General features: G+C 40.7%; 1 protein-coding gene across 7 annotated transcripts in view; it reads left to right on the forward strand.

Moving 5' to 3' along the window:
• PLPPR1 (phospholipid phosphatase related 1) overlaps positions 1-20,899 on the forward strand; it is a 646,134-nt gene that overhangs the window by 262,305 nt on the left and 362,930 nt on the right. For 3 of the 7 annotated variants that reach the window (XR_014077698.1, XM_081573011.1, XM_081573017.1), the window contains one exon: positions 15,732-15,933. The exons of the other annotated variants lie outside the window; for them this stretch is intronic. The gene's annotated coding sequence lies outside the window, so the exon portion shown is untranslated. The remainder of the gene's footprint in view (positions 1-15,731; positions 15,934-20,899) is intronic. 7 annotated transcript variants of the gene reach the window in all.

Here is a 20,899-nt window from a genome sequence, read left to right on the forward strand (position 1 = left end):
AGAATTTAATGCAGACACATGTTAACAGTGCCTAGTCCATAAGGCATGTTTAGTAGATGTTGGCTGTTAGTATCATATCATACAGGAGATACTGAGGAGCAGACAGTTTAAGCTATTATCAAAGGGCTGTAACGGTTAGTTCAGTTGGAGTTTGAAAAAATCTGACTTCAGAGTACACCTAAGCATTATGTTGTGCAACTTCTCTTGATACCCTTTATACCTGAGGTCCCTCCTCAATCTCTTTCCTTTAAGGCAGGGGTCCCTGACATCTGGGGTCTAATGCCTAATGATCTGAGGTGGAGCTGATGCAATAATAATAGAAAAAAAATACACAATAAATGTAATGATCTTGAACCATCCCGAAACCATCCCACTCCCTTGGTCCATGGAAAAATTATCTTCCACGGAACCAGTCTCTGGTGCCAAAAAGGGTTGGGATCACTGCTTTTGGGATAGATTAGACCTTCAGTACCATTAGTAGTCGCCCACCTTCCGCTCTGAGATGCTATGGAAGCCATGGAGAGGGAGCAGGTTGGCCCCATTTGTGTTTCTTTTGGACAGAAAGTATAGGTCTCTCTCTAGTAAGGTGCTGGACTGAGGTTCTTGCTGAGGGAAGCAGATCTCTGCATTATTTTTATGTCACAGAAAAGACTGTACCTTGTACTTTAGGATGCCAGAGCTGGTGAGAGATCCCGTGCCTACCTAGTGATCATCCTCTGGTGAAAGGAGTCCTTTTCGGTGCCTTGGCCATGTTTATGGCATGAAGATCTGTTATTCACCTGACTAGTCAATTATGAACCAAGGAAAACCTCTTGGAATTCATAATTATTAATGTAGGACCAGGTTAAGCGGTTTAGGCAGAGAAAGATCCCTGGAGTGTTAGAGGAAAGAAGAGAGAGGATGAAACTAATATAAGGATCTCCTCTGTGCCAGACAGTATTCCATACCTTATCATATATTCAAGAAATCATGTTTAAAATTTTAGTGAGCACCTTTTATGTGTCAGGAAGGCACACAATACTTTCTGGGACTCTGAGATTAATACAGCAGACGTACTTCTTGCCCTTATGGAGCTTATAGTCCAGCAGAAGGAAAGATGTAGAGCGAGCATTTATTTATCCTCTTCTTCAAGTCCTGAGAAGCAGAAGTGTATTTCCATTTATAAATGTGGAAATTGAGGCTCAGAGATGTGATCCATCTTGCTTAATATTGCAGGTCCATTAAGTTAAGAAAATGGCTTCCCGGGTGGTACTGTTCTTTACCATGGAAGTGGTAAAGAATCTGCCTGCCAATGCAGGAGATAACAAGAGCTGCAGGTTTGATCCCTGGGTCAGGAAGACCCCCCAGAGAAGGAAATTGCAAACCACTCCAGTATTCCTACCTGGGAAATCCCATGGACAGAGGAGCCTGGGGAGCTACAGTCCATGGGGTTGTAAAGAGGCAGACACAACTAAGTACGCACGCATGCTCTAGATTAAGGGGAATTTCATGCCCAGTTCTTTCTAGACATTAATTTTGATATCCTCCCATTTGCCATAGAATCTCTTCTGCTATTAACTTTATGGTTAGCTTTGTAGCCGACATTAGGTTAAACAATAAATTTCAGAGGCAAGCTTTTGACTTATATTGAATTGTTCTTCAGGCAATAAGTCAGATCCTTTCACTCAGCCTACAAAAATTTCTCAGCCTCAGGGTTTAGAGTATTGACTCTTTTGCTTAAGCACTGGGTGTATTATACATAATTATTTTTGGATAACTCAATAACAATAAAAAACTTTCTACCTAATCCCTTAAAAGTCATGTACTGATTTTAAACAAAATTAGGTCCAGGTTAAAAATGGCTCAAACGGTACTATTTAATTCTCTCCTCTCAGCCCCAGCAAATAGATTCTCACTGAAATTCCTGAAAAGATATAAAAATAAGAGAACATTTTTATATCCACCCTGGGAAACAGGGATGAATGTGTGATAATCAGAACAAGGTTGAGAAAGCTTCTCTCATGCTTGTCTGCATGTCTGTCATAATAAAAGGTCCTTCCTCAGTCCTCCTCTTCATTGTGTCTTTATTGGAATCTTACCTTCAGACTGGATTTGCAAATTTTCCTAGCCCTCTTCCTCTGATGCTGCATTTTTTCCTCCCCTGTTTTTATTTTTATTCATAGCTTAAAATAATCACCTGCCATACTATAAGTTTCAGTTCAGGTCAGTTTGGTTGCTTAGTAGTGTCCGATTCTTTGTGACCCCGTGGACTGCAGCACACCAGGCTTCCCTGTCTATCACCAACTTCCACACCTTGCTCAAACTCATGTCCATCGAGTGGGTGATGCCATCCAACCATTTACTCCTCTGTCATCCCCTTCTCCTGCTGCCTTCAATCTTTCCCAGCATCAGGGTCTTTTCCGTTCAGTCAGTTCTTCATATAAGGTGGCCAAAGTATTGGAGTTTCAGCTTCAGCATCAGTCCTTCCAATGAACACCCAGGACTGATCTCCCTTAGGATGGGCTCGTTGGATCTCCTTTCAGTCCAAGGGATTCTCAAGAGTCCTCTCCAGCACCACAGTTCAAAAGCATCAGTTCTTCGGCACTCAGCTTTCTTTATGGTCCAACTCTCACATCCGTACATGACTACTGGAAAAACCATAGCCTTGACTAGATGGACCTTTGTTGGCAAAGTAATGTCTCTGCTTTTTAATATGCTGTCAGATTTGTCATAGCTTTTCTTCCAAGGAACAGTCATCTTTTAATTTCATGGCTGCAGTCACCATCTGCAGTGATTTTGGAGCCCAAGAAAATAAAGTGTGTCACTGTTTCCATTGTTTCCCCATCTATTTTCCATGGAGTGATGGGACCGAATGCCATGATCTTCATTTTTTGACTGTTGAGTTTTTGGCGGTAAGTTTAGCTTTTTTATTTTATTGTCTGTCTTCCTGTTTTGTACCACTAGAACATAACCTCTGTGAAGGAAGAGTTTCTTCATTTTCCAGTGCTGTATCCTTCTTGTCTAAAATCCTGGTGAGAGTAGTCATTCAGCACTTCTTAAATGAAGGAATCCCTGTTTTACTGATGAGGAAACTGAGGTTAGAGAATACTCTTCTCTCATTCTGCTTCATTTCATGTTCATCATTATATTTCTGAGATCTCTCCATGTTGGCATGTATAGATCTAATTAATTCTTGGCACAGTATTACATGATTTGGATATGTCAATCTTAGTTTTCTTTTCCCCCATGGATGGGCATTTATGTGTTTCCAAAACTAATATAACAGCTTGGTTATATGTATAGGTTGGTTATATATATATAGGTGTTGAGTGTTTCCAATTGGCTAACAAATGCAGAAATAAGCGAAGACCTAAAGCTAAGGACAAAAGGAACTAAGTCCTCCATATTCTATGTGGACAGAACTGTCAGCCACAGCTGCCACCTTCCTCTTTGCAGGGCTTGCCTCTCTCAACTGGATATAAGAAGAGGCATGGGGGAGATGGGGAGGTGGCCTCTCAGTGAGTATTGTGTTCACAGAAAAGCTCTCTCCTTGTCTACCCTTGTGTGTGTGTGTGTGTGTGTGTGTTTGTGTGTGTGTATGTGTGTGGCAGGGGGCATATGTCCATTTCCTGGATCCCAAGGAAGGAGTTCCAGAGTGCACAAACTGTGTCATTTCTGTATTTTGAGCTCTGGAACTTCTTTTCTGAGAACTGCTGATTCCCTGAGATGTTGGAGAAGGGAGCAGGAGAATGAAGACAGATCCAAGAAAAGGAATGCCAGGAAAGCAATTTGAATCTTCTTTTCTTGATGTGGCAAATCTACGTGCTTTTTCTGTTTTTTGGGTGATGGGACATTTCTTTTACAGTCTTATTTAAATATCTGAGTTGAAATTTGGTACTTTTACTATTGGTCTTTCATCTTTCATCATTGACTTGAAAATTGCTTTATTTCTTCTTATTTTAACCATGTTCTCCTAAAAGGCCCAATGTTCCAAACAAAAGGGCTTCTGTTAAATGATTTTACATGTGGCTGTATAACTCTTACTATGAAGATACAATGCCTTTAAAATATAAAATGAGAAAATTGTGCTGTATTTAGGAGTTCCAATGGGACAGAAATAATTTTTGGTTGTGCATAACAAAACAGTTCTATGTGAGGGCCTGAATAACTTAGAGTAGACGCCTAAACAGAGTAATTTTTAGATATATTAAAAACAGCTGAAAGTGAAAGTGTTAGTTGCTCAGTCGTGTCCAGCTCTTTGCCACCCCATGGACTGTAGCCCACCAGGCTCCTCTGTCCATGGAATTCTCCAGGCGAGAATACTGGAGTGGGTTGCCATGCCCTCCTCCAGGGGATCTTCCCAACCCAGGGATCGAACCCAGGTCTCCTGCACTGCAGGCAGATTCTTTACCATCTGAGCCATCACTTTAAAATGTCCTGGTTAGGATATATTTTTATAATTAAAGAAATCACGGACTTCCCAGATGGCACAGTGGTAAAGAATCTGCCTGCCAATGCAGGAGACAGAAGAGTTGCAGGGTTGAACCTTTAATATATACTTGAAGGGATTAAAATAATCAGATCATAATGCATTAGCAAAGCATTATTTATATGTGATATAATTAATAAGACATTTCCCATTAAACCTTATTACATGCCTTCCATACATTGATGGTGCTGCTTATGATTTGATCATATCTTCTACCCAGGGCTCCTCCATGTAGAATATCTTGTCATCATTACATTTCCTCTAGTGCTGGGACAGTTACTGTTTGTTAAAACATTGATAATTTTTATTAAAGTTATACTGAGCTGAAATCATACATTGAAAGACTCTGACTATTCACCCTGTGATTTCTTCTCCATCTTTTCCAGATCTGCTTATTGCATAATGTGCTCAAACTGGTTTTCATTGCCAAAGTTTTGATTAAGTAAATGCCATCGCTAGAAATTAAATTAGAAGCACTTATCAAATTGCAGCCAAGTGATATTGATCTCTCAATGTAACCTATATATTCATTGCAGTGTGCAGGGCGTGGGCTTGCGATCTGTGAAATGAACTGTAGTAATAAATTGGGCATGCTACCGTTCCTCATCATGCTTTTAGCATCCATTAACCAATTACTAAAAAGTGTGAGGGGGATGGGCTACAGAATTTTAAATGTATAATATTAGCAACAAGGAGAGGGCTTTGCACTATTCACTTCTTCGTACTTCCTTCTGAACTGTTCTTTCCTAAAGTGTTTCTCTGTGGCTCCTCATCAGATTGTTGAGTGTCTCTAGCTTGTACGCACTCAGGTTGGTTCTTCTCTGGAGAAATGCCGCTATGGGCCAAACTCCTGTTACACTACAGCTCTTTGGGAGATTTTGTCCAATCACAAGGCATTAGAGGAGCTGCTGTCATATTCCTCCACCAACCCCTGCCCATCGCCTTCAATTAGGGAGAACAGGTGTCCCAACAGACAGCTGTAACCGTGGAGGGGGCCTCTGCAGCTGTCCATGCCAAGATTCTGTAAATGAATGGCCAGAGTGCTGCCTGAGGGCACTGAGGTTTAGGATTTCCTGCGCAGGGACAATTACTTCCAGCTCTGAGGTGAGAAAGGCGAGGCTTTCTTCCTTATGGAAGGGATGCCAGCACACAACGAAACCCTGAATTAATTGGATGTCAGCCCTGACTTTGCTGTCAGGAAGACTGCGATAACTGGGTCATTCTTATTTTAATCCCAGCTAAGGAAATTGGAGGATTAAAATAATTGTCTGGGTATTTCTAGGGCAAACTAGACTAGCAGCTGAGGTTCATGGATAAAGCTGCTCCCTTGGCTAACTCTCATCTTATTCTCACTTCTTTCTCTCTTCTCTTTCCCTCGCCAACTCCATCCTTTGCGCCTTTGCATGCGTGCTAAGTCACTTCAGTTGTGTCCAACTCTTTGTAACATTATGGACTATGCAGCCCACCAGGCTCCTTTGTCTATGGGATTCTCCAGGCAAGAATACTGGAATGGGTTGCCATTCCTTTCTCCAGGGGATCTTCCCGACCCAGGGATCGAACCTGGTCTCCTGCATTGTGGGCACATTCTTTACTGTCTGAGCCACTGGGGAAGTCCCTTTGCTTCTTTACTTAACTGAAATTTTGGATGGTAGTGAAAAGAGCTTTAGAGTTAGAAAGATTTGGGTCACATTTCCAGTTTTCTGCTTATTCTTAATAGCTGGTGTAACTTTGAATAAATTACTTTATTTCTTGAGCCTCCATTTTCTCATCTACCAAATGGGTTTTTGTGAGAAATTACATAGTTAAATGATGCAAATAGTCTTGCATCCGGTACCTCACTGGCACTCATTAAGACTAGCTCTTTTATTTTTCCCAGTATGATTTCTCCATTTTATTCATACTAGAGATTCACAGCGCTAGTCTACAAAGCTTGTGCTAATGCTCTGAAAGTACTACAGTCCTCCGCTCTACCAGCTGAGCTATCGAAGGAAGCACTGTGCTAATGCTCTGAGAACATCTTAGATTGTTAGAATAAGAATCCACACCAAGCTGTGTTCAATTCCAGGTCAAATTAACTCTATGGCTATTAAGTCACTTGTTGACTAATTGGTTGATTGATTCATTCATTGAAAAATTATCTCATAAACAACAATGTATTCTGGATGATGGCTGTATCAGGAGTGGGGAAAAGGAGGTCTTTTCAAGGATATAAATGAGAATTAAGCCTGGGAAGGTAGGAAATTTTCTCTTAAAAAAGAGAAATGTGCTATGCATATGCAGTACTTTATTTAAGACAAACCCACTCTAGTGTTCTTGGGCTTCCCTTGTGGCTCAGCTGGTAAAGAATCTGCCTGCAATGTGGGAGACCTGGGTTGGGAAGATCCCCTGGAGAAGGGAAAGGCTACCCACTCCAGTATTCTGGCCTGGAGAATTCCACGGACTGTATAGTCCAGGGTGTCACAAAGAGTCGGACTCAACTGAGCAAATTTCACTTTATGTGAAATAACAATAATAAAATTGTGCCCCAAATGATTCATTTGGTACTTTGATATTTTCCTCTCTTTGGTTTTCTCAAGGTAGGTATCTGTCTTCATATAGGGTAAGAGGTTCTGAGCACAGTCACACAGACTCCAGTCTAGAACTAGGCTCAGTCAGTTACTGGTTACATGACTGTGACCATGGGTAAGTAACTTAGCCTCTCCATGCCTCAGTTTCCTCATTTGTAAAATGGGATCTTGTAACAGATTATCACCTGATGGGGTTATTGTGAGGATTAAATGGGCTAATATTTGTAAAGTATTCAAAACAGAGCCAGGTACACAGGCCTAGAGTATTGATAGTTAACCTAGAGTTACCCCTAGAGTGCTAATAGTTAGCAGTATCAGTTCAGTTCAGTTGCTCAGTCATGTCCGACTCTTTGTGACCCCATGGACTGCAGCACACCAGGCCTCTAGGTCCATCACCAACTCCCGGAGTTTACTCAAACTCATGTCCATTGAGTCGGTGATGCCATCAAACCATCTCATCCTCTGTCATCCCCTTCTCCTCCCACCTTCAATCTTTCCCAGCATCAGAGTCTTTTCAAATGAGTTAGTTCTTTGCATCAGGTGTATAAAGCAGTGGTTTTAACCTGTGGTTGCTGCTGCTGCTAAGTCGCTTCAGTCGTGTCCGACTCTGTGCAACCCCATAGACGGCAGCCCACCAGGCTCCTTCGTCTCTGGGATTCTCCAGGCAAGAATATTGGAGTGGGTTGCCATTTCCTTCTCCAGTGCATGAAAGTGAAAAGTGAAAGTGAAATTGCTCAGTCGTGTCTGACTCTTCACGACCCCATGGCTGCAGCCTACCAGGCTCCTCCCTCCATGAGGTTTCCCAGGCAAGAGTACAGGAGTGGGTTGCCATTTCCACTGCATCTTTTCTGTTGTCTCACTAGTCCAGAAGGTTTTGTCCAGATTTGCTTTCTTTAATTTGTATTATAAATCAAGAGGATGTAGAATATTTTCTTCTAAACCTTAAGATTCCTATATACCTGCTCTATCCCTCTGGGCTTCCTTGGTGGCTCAGTGGTAATGAGTCTACTGCAGGTTCAATGCCTGAGTCAGAAAGATCCCCAGGAGTTGGAAATGGCAACTCATTCCATTATTCTTTCCTGAGGAATCCCATGGACAGAGGAGCCTGGTGGGCTATACAGTCCATGGGGTCGCAAAAGAGTCAGACATGACTTAACGACTAAACAACAGCTCCTTTCTCTAGCTCTCTTCTATTAAGAATCACAGAATAAAATTAGTCAACAGATAATAAATGTTGGATATTTGGTGGGCTGTGGAGGATAGTTAGTGATATATCTAAAAGCTGAAATGATGAGATGAAATTGGCTGGATTATGCCTGTAAGAATTTTCCTAGCATTAATGAAATGCAGTGGACCCATTTCCCTCTACAGAACACATCTGGTGCAATTTCCCCTTTGGTCATAAATTTCTGCAGCCACAGACAGCTGAGCAATAAATTCTTTTTTTAATTCCTTGTAGCCCCCTGTTGGAAAGAGGTTCCTTCACATGATTATACTTGATGTGAAAAAGAAATGACAGTGTTCCTATTCAGTTTTAATCAGTTTGTTTCCCTCTGTGTTATATATAATGCTTAGGTTACTTTTACACATTTAAGCATAATGGGATAATTAAATAGAGTTCTAATGGTTTTGATTCTACCTATCTTCATAAAATTGTATTTCTTTTAATAGTGTTGAGTTTGAGAGAACGAAAGAATATATTTTATGCAGTTATCTATTTTTATGATTTGTATTTATGACATTAGGTAGCTCTAACCCCCAGACTCACGCATATGCATTAATCATATTTTCAGGTACAATATTGCTTAGAGTCTGAGGGAGGATTTAACTCCTGTGTCTTAGGCTGTCATATGTTCTTCTTTGAAGACTTTCCAGCAACAGGTTAGAGCTGATGGAGTTAATGTTATTCTCCCAGTTCTCTCCCTTTATATAGAATTAAAACTTCCACTCTAAGTCATTTTTCATCAATTTTATTTCATTTTAATAATTTGAATCTATAATGCCTTAATTTTTATAACTTCCAAGTTTCATTTAGAATCCTTTACAGTAAGCATTGTATGGTGTGTGTGAATGTGTTAGTTGCTTAGTCATATCCAATTCTTTGACCCCATGGTCTGTCCATGGAATTCTCTAGGCAAGAATACTGGAGTGGATTGCCATTCCTTTTTCCAGGGGATCTTCATGATCCAGGGATTGAACCCAGGTCTCCTGCACTGCAGGCAGATTTTTTACTGTCTCAGCTAAATTTTCACAACTTCCGAGTTTCATTTAGAATCCTTTACAGTAAGCATTGTATGGTAGTGCACCAGTAAACACATCTCTCAGGGGAAATGCCTAGGTTTGGAGTGCATGTCCCCATGATATAAATAATTCCATCATGGCTGATCTCAGGATGCCAACATGACATCACTGAATGTGAAGCTGGGAAGAGATGTGTACACTTGGTGCTCAAGAGCCAATGAGCCAGCTTCAATACACCACTGCCTCTATAATTAATAGCATATTTTAACCAACAAAATGAATCAGTATTCCAAAATTATTCTCAACTATTTGAAAGACATTGTATGTACATATATATACATGCTTGTTTGTATATATATATGGGTATTCACATATATATGTGTATATATATATATATGATATATTTTATATCTCTATATCTCTAAATCTTTTCTTTTGTAGCCAGAATTTTAGGCATTTTGATTTCCTTGGCAACCGGGTATCATGTGATTGCAAGTAAAATCCAGTAGTACAGCTTTACTCCTTTGGATAAAGCCTAAATGAATAAGGATATTAGGTATAAAAACTCTCTAAAATTGGAGAGTTGCCTTCTTCTCAGGTTGCTCTTCTTACAAGCCAGGTGTTCTCAGATTTAAAGAAAAGACAGAGCATTGTTCTGCTAACCTGGTTTTCAGTTTAACTCTATTTAAATGAATAAAAGGTCTAATCAAAGAGGCATCTCCCTTTATACTTACTGAAAACAGGCACAGATTGCTGTAAGTTGTGATTTTTTTTTTTTGATCATTCAAGTGCTGCTCTCCGGGGAACTTCTCTTAGGCTGGCTGAGGTTATTCTTGGGATGGGCACAGCTTGGGAAGCTCACAAGGGCCTTGCCAGTTCTGTCTTTATTATCCTGAATGCACTGGAGTCTGGTAACGAAGTTGTGCAGTTCTGTGTCTGACTATAACCTTCCAGTGTAATGGTCCCGTGGACTTCTCTGAAATTCGGTTTCCCATATATGCAACCATAGATATAATGGTTAGAGGAGATAAACCAGTTTATCTGCTCTGAAAAACTAGATCTGATGAAACACTGAGGCTCATTCTGGTTATCAATAGGGATTATAATGTCAGCAAGGCTGGCTGCCTGATTTATGGGACCTAGGGCAAAATGAAAATTTGGGGTCCCTTGTTCACATCGTTAGTAATTTTGAGGCAGTAACAGCAGAGCATTAAGGCAAGTGTGGGGCTTTTTCAAGCGTGGGTGAGTGACTGCACTGGTTGTCCATCCACAAAATCAACTGTGGGTGTCAGCATGGGTGGCTACCCATCTTCCCACCATCCCATGGAGTCCCTGTGATGATGGAGCTGGACAGCTTCAGGAGGGACAATACATACATGGGTTATGGGAAGCCTCCATCAACCTGGACAAGAAAGTTTCCAGCCTTTAAATGAAAGTTGGGAGTCAGCATTTCCTTCCAGAAGACAGCCTATGCAGAGAACTACAATACACAGCAGCAGATTCTTCAGTCAGGAGACATTCAATAAAAAAGGAGTTGCCACGATGTAAGTAAGGTCCAAAGGGTAAAACTCGGGGCTTCCTTGGCCGAAAGGAGTCAGAAACCTAAACAAAAAGGCTCAGTGACAACAATCTGTGTAGCTCAGCCTTTAAGCAAGAACGACTAAGCAGAAAAAACAGGCTCATTTTCTGCTATGATTTCTACAAAGATAACACTAAAACAAGACTATAAAATCTGTAAAACCTGCTGCTAACTGACTTGGTGGAGAATGCTTAATTAGCAATATCCAGAGGTTAAAATACAGTTTAGACTCTCTCTTTTGTTAAAAAAAAAATAAAGTCACATTCTTTTATGGCCAATGTATTAATGTTACATAGATCTATTGGGAATGATTTTTCCCACTATAAAAGGATTCTCCATAGCAGAAGTGTGTCTAAAGCCCCCCGTCACTTAAAAATGTAAGGAGTTGACAGTTCTTTTATTTTATTTTTAATTGGAGGATAATTGCTTTACAATTTCCCTGATGGCTCGGCAGTAAAGAATTTTCCTGCAATGCAGGAGACATGGGTTCCTTCTCTGGGTTGGGAAGATCCCCTGGAGAAGGAAATGGCAACCCACTCCAGTATTCTTGCCTGGATAATTCCATAGACAGAGGAGCCTGGCAGGCTACAGTCCATGGGGTCTCAAAGAGTTGGACATGACTTAGGGGCTAAACAGCAACAATAACAATTGCTTTACAATGTTGTGTTAGTTTCTGTGGTACAGCAACGTGAATCAGCCATAAGTATGCATATATCATCTCCCTCTTGAGCCTCCCTCCCAACCTTATCCCTCTAGGTTGAAGAGTTGACAGCTCTTGTTCTTCTCCCTGGATATAAATGACTGACTATAGGGACAGCTCTAGGAAATGGAGAGGCAGGAGACTGTAGCTGGCTGAGTCAGAGTCTGGATTTTAGGGGAGATAAAGTGTGATGAAGCTCATCCAGAGTTGAATAGGGTGTTAAGAAATAATCAGGTCCATTGCAGGTCTTTAGACCTGTTCACAGATAAACTGAGGCATATTAACATCTTTAACAGTTTATTTGGGCAGAACTCAGGATTGGAATCAGGCAGTGCCAAACCAGAAGCGTGGTTAGGAGCGTGCTGCTGATAGGAGCCAGGAGAAAGGCTTATAAAGAGAAATTGTGGAGGGAAAGAAGTAATTTGATTGGCCATAGCTTGAAAGCTTAGTTGTTTGTCCTCAGTGTTTTGATTTTGTAACCCTGCAGCATTTAAGGGCTTAGGTTTTGGTTTGCTTACGTAGGCCACCACAAGTGCCATGTCAGTCTAATGGCCTCCTGGTTTAATTAATTTAAGACTGTATTTATTATACTACATACCATAAGGAATGTAGGGGTCTTCTATGGCTTCAGTTGGGTCTTTGAGGCTGAAGATTTGGAAAAGTCTTTAGTTTGTAGCTGTTTTCTGAACTGCAGATTCAGACCTCATCCTCGCATGCCCCCAGTCACCCTGAGCTTGTGGGTCTCTCACTGTGCCTTTCTCCTTGATGTTCCTTCTGCCTATCCTTCCATCTTGGATATTCACCACCAACATTCCCACGACACTGTCTTTCTAGCTTACTAACTGCTTCACATTCTTCTAGGCTCGGTTCAAATGTAGTTCTTCCTGAAAGCCTACCTCACTTCTCTTTCTGATATTTATGTCCTTCCTCCAGCATCCTTCCCCACATACCGTGCTTATGGAAAACTGTGGATTAATTAGTCTTCTTTCCCAGAACTAAAACTCCTTAGAGTCAGGACCAATCTCGTCATGTTATTGTTATATTTTCAATTCCTTAAAGGTCCAGTGCCTGAAGCAAAGTGTATGTACAATAATTTTACATGTTGGATGAATGAATGAGTAAATAAATAAATGGACACTGTAATTCCAGAGGGGCAAGTGAAGAAATGATTTCCATATTCTGCGCCCTTCGTCTAAGAAAATTTGTTCTTAAGTGGTTAGCAGTGGGGTGGGAAATGTAAGCATTACTTGAAAGTGAAAGTGTTAGTTACTCAGTCCTGTCTGATTCTTTGCAACCCATGAATTGTAGTCCACCAGGCTCCACTGTCCATGGATTTCTCCACACAAAAATACTAGGGTAGGTCACCATTCCCTTCTCCAGGGGATCTTCCTGAACCAGGTATCAAACTTGGGTCTCCTACATTGCAGGCACATTTTTTACCATATGAGCCACCAGGGAAGCATTACTTACATGTAGCTTAACTAGCTGGTTGCTACTGAGAACATATTTAGGTAGAGTAAATCTGGAGCTTGTTTTCCCACTGCTTCTGTAAGAGATGATGGGGAGAATTATTTCATGTTTCTATGCTGGCTGTATATCAATATGGCCTTTTTTCATTCACTCCCTTGCTCCTTCAAAAGTGTGTCTCTCTGCAAAACTTGTGACCGTATTCAGGAAATTGCTGGCACGGCTGAAGGGGGTACCTGCTGTGTGCTCTCACCACTCCCAGGGCCGTGACTGGGCTCTGGCAAACAGTGAGATTGGTAACTGGTTGGCTGCTGCTCGCTCTCATCTCTCCTTCCCTGCTGGACACTGACTTTGGTTACTCAAGTTCCTTTGGGATGGCCAAGTCCTCAGTGCTGAGTTTACTTCTTAGTGAAACAGCCCCAGAAATCGTGGGACCACCTGCCTCAATTGTGCCATTGCTCTGAAAGGTTGGACCAAGAGACCAAATGGTAGATAAATGAGAAAGTGATGGGGTGAGTTAATTTAAATGACCCAGGGAATCCAAAGGGTCAGGGTCACCTCCTGTGGGAACTCTGGCTTCTTGATTTCAGCACCTGCATAAGAATCTTGGCGGTGGACATGCAGGTGATTGACAGGTTAGCATTTCTAATTTTCTTGTGTTCTTCCCACAGTGTGTTAGAAAGAAATACACTTAAAAGGAAATAGATTTGTAAATTCCACAAGTTATGAAAGATGTGGATTATGAAAGTCCTGTGTTGTAGACCCACCAGTAGCACCAAAAACTGTTAGGATGAGAAAGAAATTTGAAGAAAATCCAACCCCTTGATTTCTTAGATAATCATAGTAATTAGCATTCCTTGAGAAATTGCTGTGTACCAGCATAAGTATTATCTTTCTGTTATCTCTGTTAATCCTCAAAATAACTCTGAGAGGTAGATTTTATTATTCTCATTTTAAAGATAAAAAATTGATGTTCAGAGAAATGAAATACATTACTTGATATCGTGTAACTAATGGGCAGTAACCCAGAGTTAAGACTCATAAGACCCTTGATTTTGTATCTATAATAATATTGGCTGTTATTTGTTTTTAATATGATAGATACTGATATGAGCCTTTTACGTGCACAAGATCATTACATCTTCATAACTCTGAGAGACAAATGTTGTTATGTCGACTAGACAAATTAGGAAACTGAGATTCCAAGAGGTTAAGGGACCTATTCAAGGTCAAGCAGCAGAAATGGACTAGAAATCAGGTCTTCTTTCAGGCGAGTGTGCCTTTAATTCTTTCAGGTCATGTCTGTGTCTTTAAATTTATAAGGGATTCTTGACAATTTTATTTTCAGATCCTAGGAGGAAAGGTGGGGAACGTTAAAGTGTGGGACTGCCTGTTGGTATTTAGCACTTTTTCAGCCCACCTATGTTCTCTCTCAGGTATCCCAGAGGTTGACAGCTTGGTACTACTTTGCCCGCATCATTCTATTTATTTAATGGATTTCACCCATGAAAGAAATTTGCAGGTTTGGGAAAGGAAGAGGAGCGGCAGTCATCCTCCTTCATATCCCGTCTCCTATAACTTCCTGTCCCCTCATTTACTCCACTCTAGCCCTCTCATCCTCTTTGCTGTTTCATAGATAGCCCAAATGTGCGTGTGCTCAGTCGCTAAGTTGTGACCCCATGGGCTATAGCCTACCAGGCTCCTCTGTCCGTGGAATTTTCCAGGCAAGAATACCGGAGTGGGTTTGCCATTTACTCCTCCGGGGGATCTTCCCGACCCAGGGATCCATCCCGTATCTTCTGTGTCTCCTGCATTGGCAGGTGGATTCTTTACCACTGTGCCACCTGGTAATCCTCCAAGAATGCTACACTGCTAGGCATTTTGCATTTGATCATTCTTCTACCTGGATTGTTCTTTCCTAAGATTCCACATGTCTTCCTTCATCACCTCTGTCAGGTCCTTGTTCTGATATCCCCTACTTACTGAAATCTTCTCTGAGCACTTCATTTAAAATTGTAAAATCTGTCCTGGAAAATGCTGTCTCTCATTCCTTGCTTCAGTTTCCTTCATAGCATTTATAATCATCTGATACCCATTTTACTTTTTAGTTTGTTTCAATCAATTTCCACTAGAAGGTAAGCTCCACAAAGGCAACTATTCATAGCTGTTAATTACTGATTTCCTAGTAACATAACTGGTTCAAATTAGGCACTGAATAAATATTTCACAAATGAATGGGAATAAATTCTACCCTGACAAGTGACTGCAGGTGGTGGCTCTGTGCATGGGGCACTGATGCAATCCGCAAGTCAATTGTAAGAATCTCATTTGCTGTTTTGATCCAGAGCCCACCCTTACTTCTGCCTTTACTTCTGCTCTTTCTTGCTACTCTGATCTGTAAGGGCATCTGTGTTGGATAAAAGGTCCAATTTTCCATAAAAAATGCAGATGGCATTATTAGGAAGGCTCTACACAGCGGGGAGTATCACCCTGCCAAGCATTTCTAAAGTCTTTATTGTAGCAGTCAGTGATGCATTGGAGGGGAGGCAGGAAGGCTGCCTGCCCTAGTGGGAAGGAGTATTTCCTTGTTTAGAATTGCCTTGCAGTTAATAAAAAATAAAAATTGATAATAAAATAATAAATAATTTTATTTTTATTATGATAATAAAATTGTGATAATAAAAACCTGACTTTTGGCTTTGCTCATAGTCTTTTGCAGAAAATGTACCCATCATTGCCTTCATGGAAATGGACCACTCCCACTCCCCTACCCTTGGTGCATTACAGATAGCAGCATAAAGGCGGCTGAGGGTCCAAAGCTCACCTCTAACTGGTGCTCATCACCACGATGATTGGGAGCTCACCGTAGCAACACCTCTGCCACTGAACACACTGTTCATTTGCAAGGAAGGTTAGTGTGGGCACTAATGTGTGCGTACGTGCTAAGTCCCTTCAGTCATGTCTGACTCTTTGCCACCCTATGGACTGTAGCCTGCCTGGCTCTTCTGTCCATGACATTCTCCAGGCAAGGATACTGGAGTGGGTTGCCACGCCCTCCTCCAGTGGGTATTCCCAATCTAGGGACTGAACCCACATCTATTATGTCTCCTGCATTGGCAGACGGGTTCTTTACTAGTAGTGCCTCCTGGCAAAGTGGACACTAAAACAGATCTTGAATTTGTTCAGTTCTGTCACTGCTTCCTGATAACCCATTATAATTTCTGAGTCCTGAATTTCCATGTTGGTGTGGAGGTTTCCAGATATATTATCTACTGCTTTATAACAAATCACTCTAAAACTTAATGGCTTGAAACAGGACCAGTTATCTCAGAGTTTCTGTGTGCTAGGAGTCCAGGCATTTTAACTGGATATTCTATTTCAGGGTCTCTGTGGGTGATGGACCTTCCCGAGACCTTAATTGTTGGAGCCTTGTTAGGATTGTACTAGGGCTCTCAGGAAATAGAGTGGAGTTACTGAGACCAAATGTGTTAATAGAACCAGATTATACTAGGCTGTAATCACGGTAGAGGCAGGTCAGCTGTCTCATCTCAAGGTTCAGCTGGAGACGTACGCACTTCCAAGCTTACTCACGTGGTTGTTGGAAGAACTCGGGCTTCAGTTTCTTGATGGCTTTTTGGCCAGAGATTGCCCTCAGTTCTTTGCAATGTGGGCCTTTTCATAGAGCATCTCACAACATGGTAGAGTGAGCAAGTTAGAGGGTAAGAAGAGCACCAGCAGGAGGGAGAGGACTAGCAAGACGGAAGTCACAGTAACCTAATCCTGGAAGTGATATTCCATCATTTTTACTTTATTCTATCAGAAGCAGGTCAGACTTCCCTTATGTCTTAGACAGTAAAGAATCTGCCCACAATGCAAGAGGCCAAAGTTCCATCCCTGGGTTGGGAAAATCCCCCTGGGGAAGGAAATGGCAACCCACTCCAGTATTCTTGCTTGGGAAATCCCATGGACAGAGGAGCCCGGCAGGCTACAGTCCACGGAGTTGCAAAGAGTTGGTCACGACTGAGAAGCTAACACATACAGAAACAAGTCAGTAGGCTCAGCATACATACATACATGGGAGGAAGTTCCACAGATGTGTGAATATAAAAAAGCAGGGATTACTGAGAGTCATTTCAGATACTTCCCACTGCATTGGATTTCTTTTTCAACAGTTAGTCCACGTATTTTAAATATTCAATCACTGGACCTAGAGAGTTGTATTTTCTTAAGCCAGGTTCTGTTTTTGCTGTATCTTGTATAAATTCCTTGAAGTTTCTGGCTGATTAATGGGTTTATTTTCTGGGTTACACTGAGAATGAAATGCTTTTCTGCTTTGAAATTTCCAGGGAATCAAATACTATTTTTATATGGATTTTTTCTTTACTATTTTTTTTTAAATATGTGCATGGGCAATAGTTTTTGAGGTCTTGCATATGAAGATGTCTTGCTGCTGTTGTTTAGTCACTATGTCATGTTTAACTCTTTGCAACTGCAGCATGCCATACTTCCCTGTCCTTCATTGTCTTCTGGAGTTTGCTCAAACACATGTCCATTGAGTTGGTGATGCCATCCAATCATCTCATCCTCTGTCATCCTTTTCTCCTCCTGCCCTCAATCTTTCCCAGCATCAGGGACTTTTCCAATGCGTTGGCTGTTTGCATAAGGTGACCAAAATACTGGAGCTTCAGCTTTAGTATCAGCCCTTATAATGAATATTCAGGACTGATTTCCTTTAGGATGGACTGGTTGGATCTCCTTTCAGTCCAAGGGACTCTCAAGAGTCATCTCCAACACCACAGTTCAAAATCATCAATTCGTTGGCGCTGAGCTTTCTTTATGGTTCAGCTCTCACTCCCATACACGACTACTGGAAAAACCATAGGTTTGACTATATGCACCTTCTTTGGCAAAGTGACATCTCTGCTTTTTAATACGCTATCTAGGTTTGTCATAGCTTTTATTCTAAGGAGCAAGCACCTTTAAATTTCGTGGCTGCAGTCACTGTCCACAGTGATTTTGGAGCCCAAGAAAACCCTGGATTTGGTTGCCATTTTCTACTCCAGGGGATCATCCCAACCCAGGGATTGAACCCACATCTCCTGCATTGGCAAGTGGGCTCTTTACCACAGGGCCACCTGGGAAGCCCAAGTAAATATTAACGAGACACTTTTTTTGAATGAGAACTCTCACCATCATCTGTATTACAACAACGGCATAATAGATTTTATCTAATTAGTTGAACATGATGTATAAGGTTTTGTGATTCTTGTGTTTTAAACTTTACTTGTAAGGTATTTTATTTTTCTGTTATTGGAATAAAATAGCACCTATGACAAATAGCTTTATAATCTTGCTTTGTGTATGCTATAAATGTCTACCTGAAAATTATTTTTGAGGCAACCACCTCAAGTTTAATCTATCTGCCGATCTTGAGGAATACTGCTGTCAAAAATTATGATGAAGTACTCCAAAGTGTACATATTCATGGCCATTGCTTCATTTCTGTCCTCAGAATTCATGATTACATCTAACATAGTGACAGAAACTCAGGGCAAAAGATCCAAGAAAGCAGAACGTAAGCCATGCAGAATACTTTCCCCATCTTTATCAGGTGTTAAAAACATCAGCCTGAGAGTGATTGATGAGCAGGAGGATATCATTAAACCACAAGCTTTTGAAGGCCTTTTTTGATATGCTGAAAATCAAAAAATGGAAAGCCAGGCTTCAGAACTCATGTGCTTTTTCATCTGGAGTTTAAACTTTGGCCCTGACCACCTTTGATTAACAGTAGAACTACTAGACTTCTCATAGTATAAATAAACACACATGTGGACCAGAGATCAAATGTTGCTTAATCTATTGATGAATAGGAAAATCTGCACATTTATTTACTTTTGGGACTGCACTGGAACAGCTTTTATTTGTTCCAGAGAACCAACTGTGTGAGTCTCTTTCAAACTCTGCATTCAATGACATCACAATGGTAGCCCGAAACTGATCATGTTGGGAGGATTTATGTCATACAAATTGGCAAATGTTACAGTTAGGGCTTTTTTTCCCTCCAGAGAGCCAGTTGTTAAACATTTATCAGCATACTACTGTTATTATGGCCCTTTTAATCCTTTCTTTCTTGGCGATTACATGATTATATTTAGTTTATTTATATTAAACCTGTCAGCTTTCATTATAGGAATTGAGTCAGCAAATGACATTGGATTTGAATTTTCATAAATTTGCTTTTACCACAAGAGCAGAAATCCATATCCAAGCAGTGATTTTGTACCTTTTTCATAAGGAATTGTTGGCTGTAGTTAAGAATCACAAAAAGGTGACAACTGTAAGCTAGGTCCTCTTTGATTTTTTTTATTATTATTAATCTATCCAAACTAAAAGATACATTTCTGTTTCAGTTTTTCTTAAGATTTAATGTCAGTTAGAAGTTGAATGCCTCCAATTATATTAATAACAAACTTAATTTCATCTCCCCTAGAGTGTGTTTTATAGATGACTGTTCCTAGCTTAGGGTCCTGCTTCCATTTCTGCTCCATCACCTGGAGCATGGAGGTCCCTCCCTTAGAGCATGGAGGAAAGTTGTCTGAGAGGAGCACCCTGAGAAGTAAGGAAGCAGGGGTTCCAGGAAGCTGCTGACCTTGACCCTGCTGTCTCCTCCATCTCTCTTGACTTCCTCAATAGTTCTTTCTTCCTTAATCTTTTCAATCTCTTTTCATCATAATATAGTTATTTATTGTACTTACTGGGTTGCATTTTTATCACTGTCTTTACTTTTAAAAGAGAAACAGTTGATGGGAAAGACAACTGTACAGTCATGTAGGTGACCTGGGTGAGAAAGCAATTTGTCATCTCCTTAAACGCACATTTTAAAAATGCACGTTTAATATTTATTTGAGGAAGAGGGTCTGTCGGCCCCTGTTAAGAATCCTTTGTTGTTTCAACATGAAAGCACTCTTCTTGTCCTGCAGGACCAGTTTACATGTGGTTGGCTGTGAAAGGATCTGAGGACCCAGGGTGGAGTTAACTGGCACCTTCTTTTCAGGTTGATTCAGTAATATTTTAATGTTCCTTAGAGAAATACTTCTCGACCAATGATGTGCATATCTCTCACCTGGAAATCTTATTAAAAGCAGATTCAGAGTTCAGTGAATTCTGGTTCAGTCTGAGCCTGGGCCTGACATTCTGCATTCATAACAAGTTCCCATGTGATGCTGTCCAGGGCCCACACTTTGGCAAGGATGGGTGCAATGGTGTCTGTCACATCCCCTTTACTCTGGCTTGAATGGAAGGGTGTGTATTTCTCTATGAAAAGTGGGTGGGGAGAGCGATAAGCTAGTTTTCTTTTTTAAACTCGCTTTATTTATTTATGTATTTTTACATATGAATCCTTAAAACATTTTTTTGGAGGTGAGTGGTTTTCTGGCCCCTTCCCTTAAGAAAAAAAAAAAAAAAATCCCTGCTTATTTTAGATACCTTGCGGAAAAAGAGGTTTATACTCCTAGGCAAGAATTATATGATTCTATGATTTTGAAATTTACATTTCAAAGTTCCTACTTAGAACATGAGCTATAAAAGCTCTGATAGGCTTATACTGTGACAGTTTTTAAAATGATAAGATTTTGATCTACTCAGTAGGAATCCTTGCAAAGAAAATTCTTTTAAAATGAGTAACAAAGGACATGGAAACTGAAAAAAACACAAAACATAAAGCCCACCCTTTGTGTGGTGGTTTAAAGTGAACACCTAGATAGGAATATTTCCATAAGAATTGTTGTCATGATAAGCAGGTAAATTTGCATCTTTATGTACTAAGCCATTCTGATTTATCATTCTGGAGACATGAACCTGCCAACCATCAAGCAGAT

This window comes from Giraffa tippelskirchi, chromosome 1 (genome assembly GCF_054371585.1).
Source record: "Giraffa tippelskirchi isolate mGirTip1 chromosome 1, T2T-mGirTip1v1.2.pri, whole genome shotgun sequence".
Classification (NCBI taxonomy): domain Eukaryota; kingdom Metazoa; phylum Chordata; class Mammalia; order Artiodactyla; family Giraffidae; genus Giraffa; species Giraffa tippelskirchi.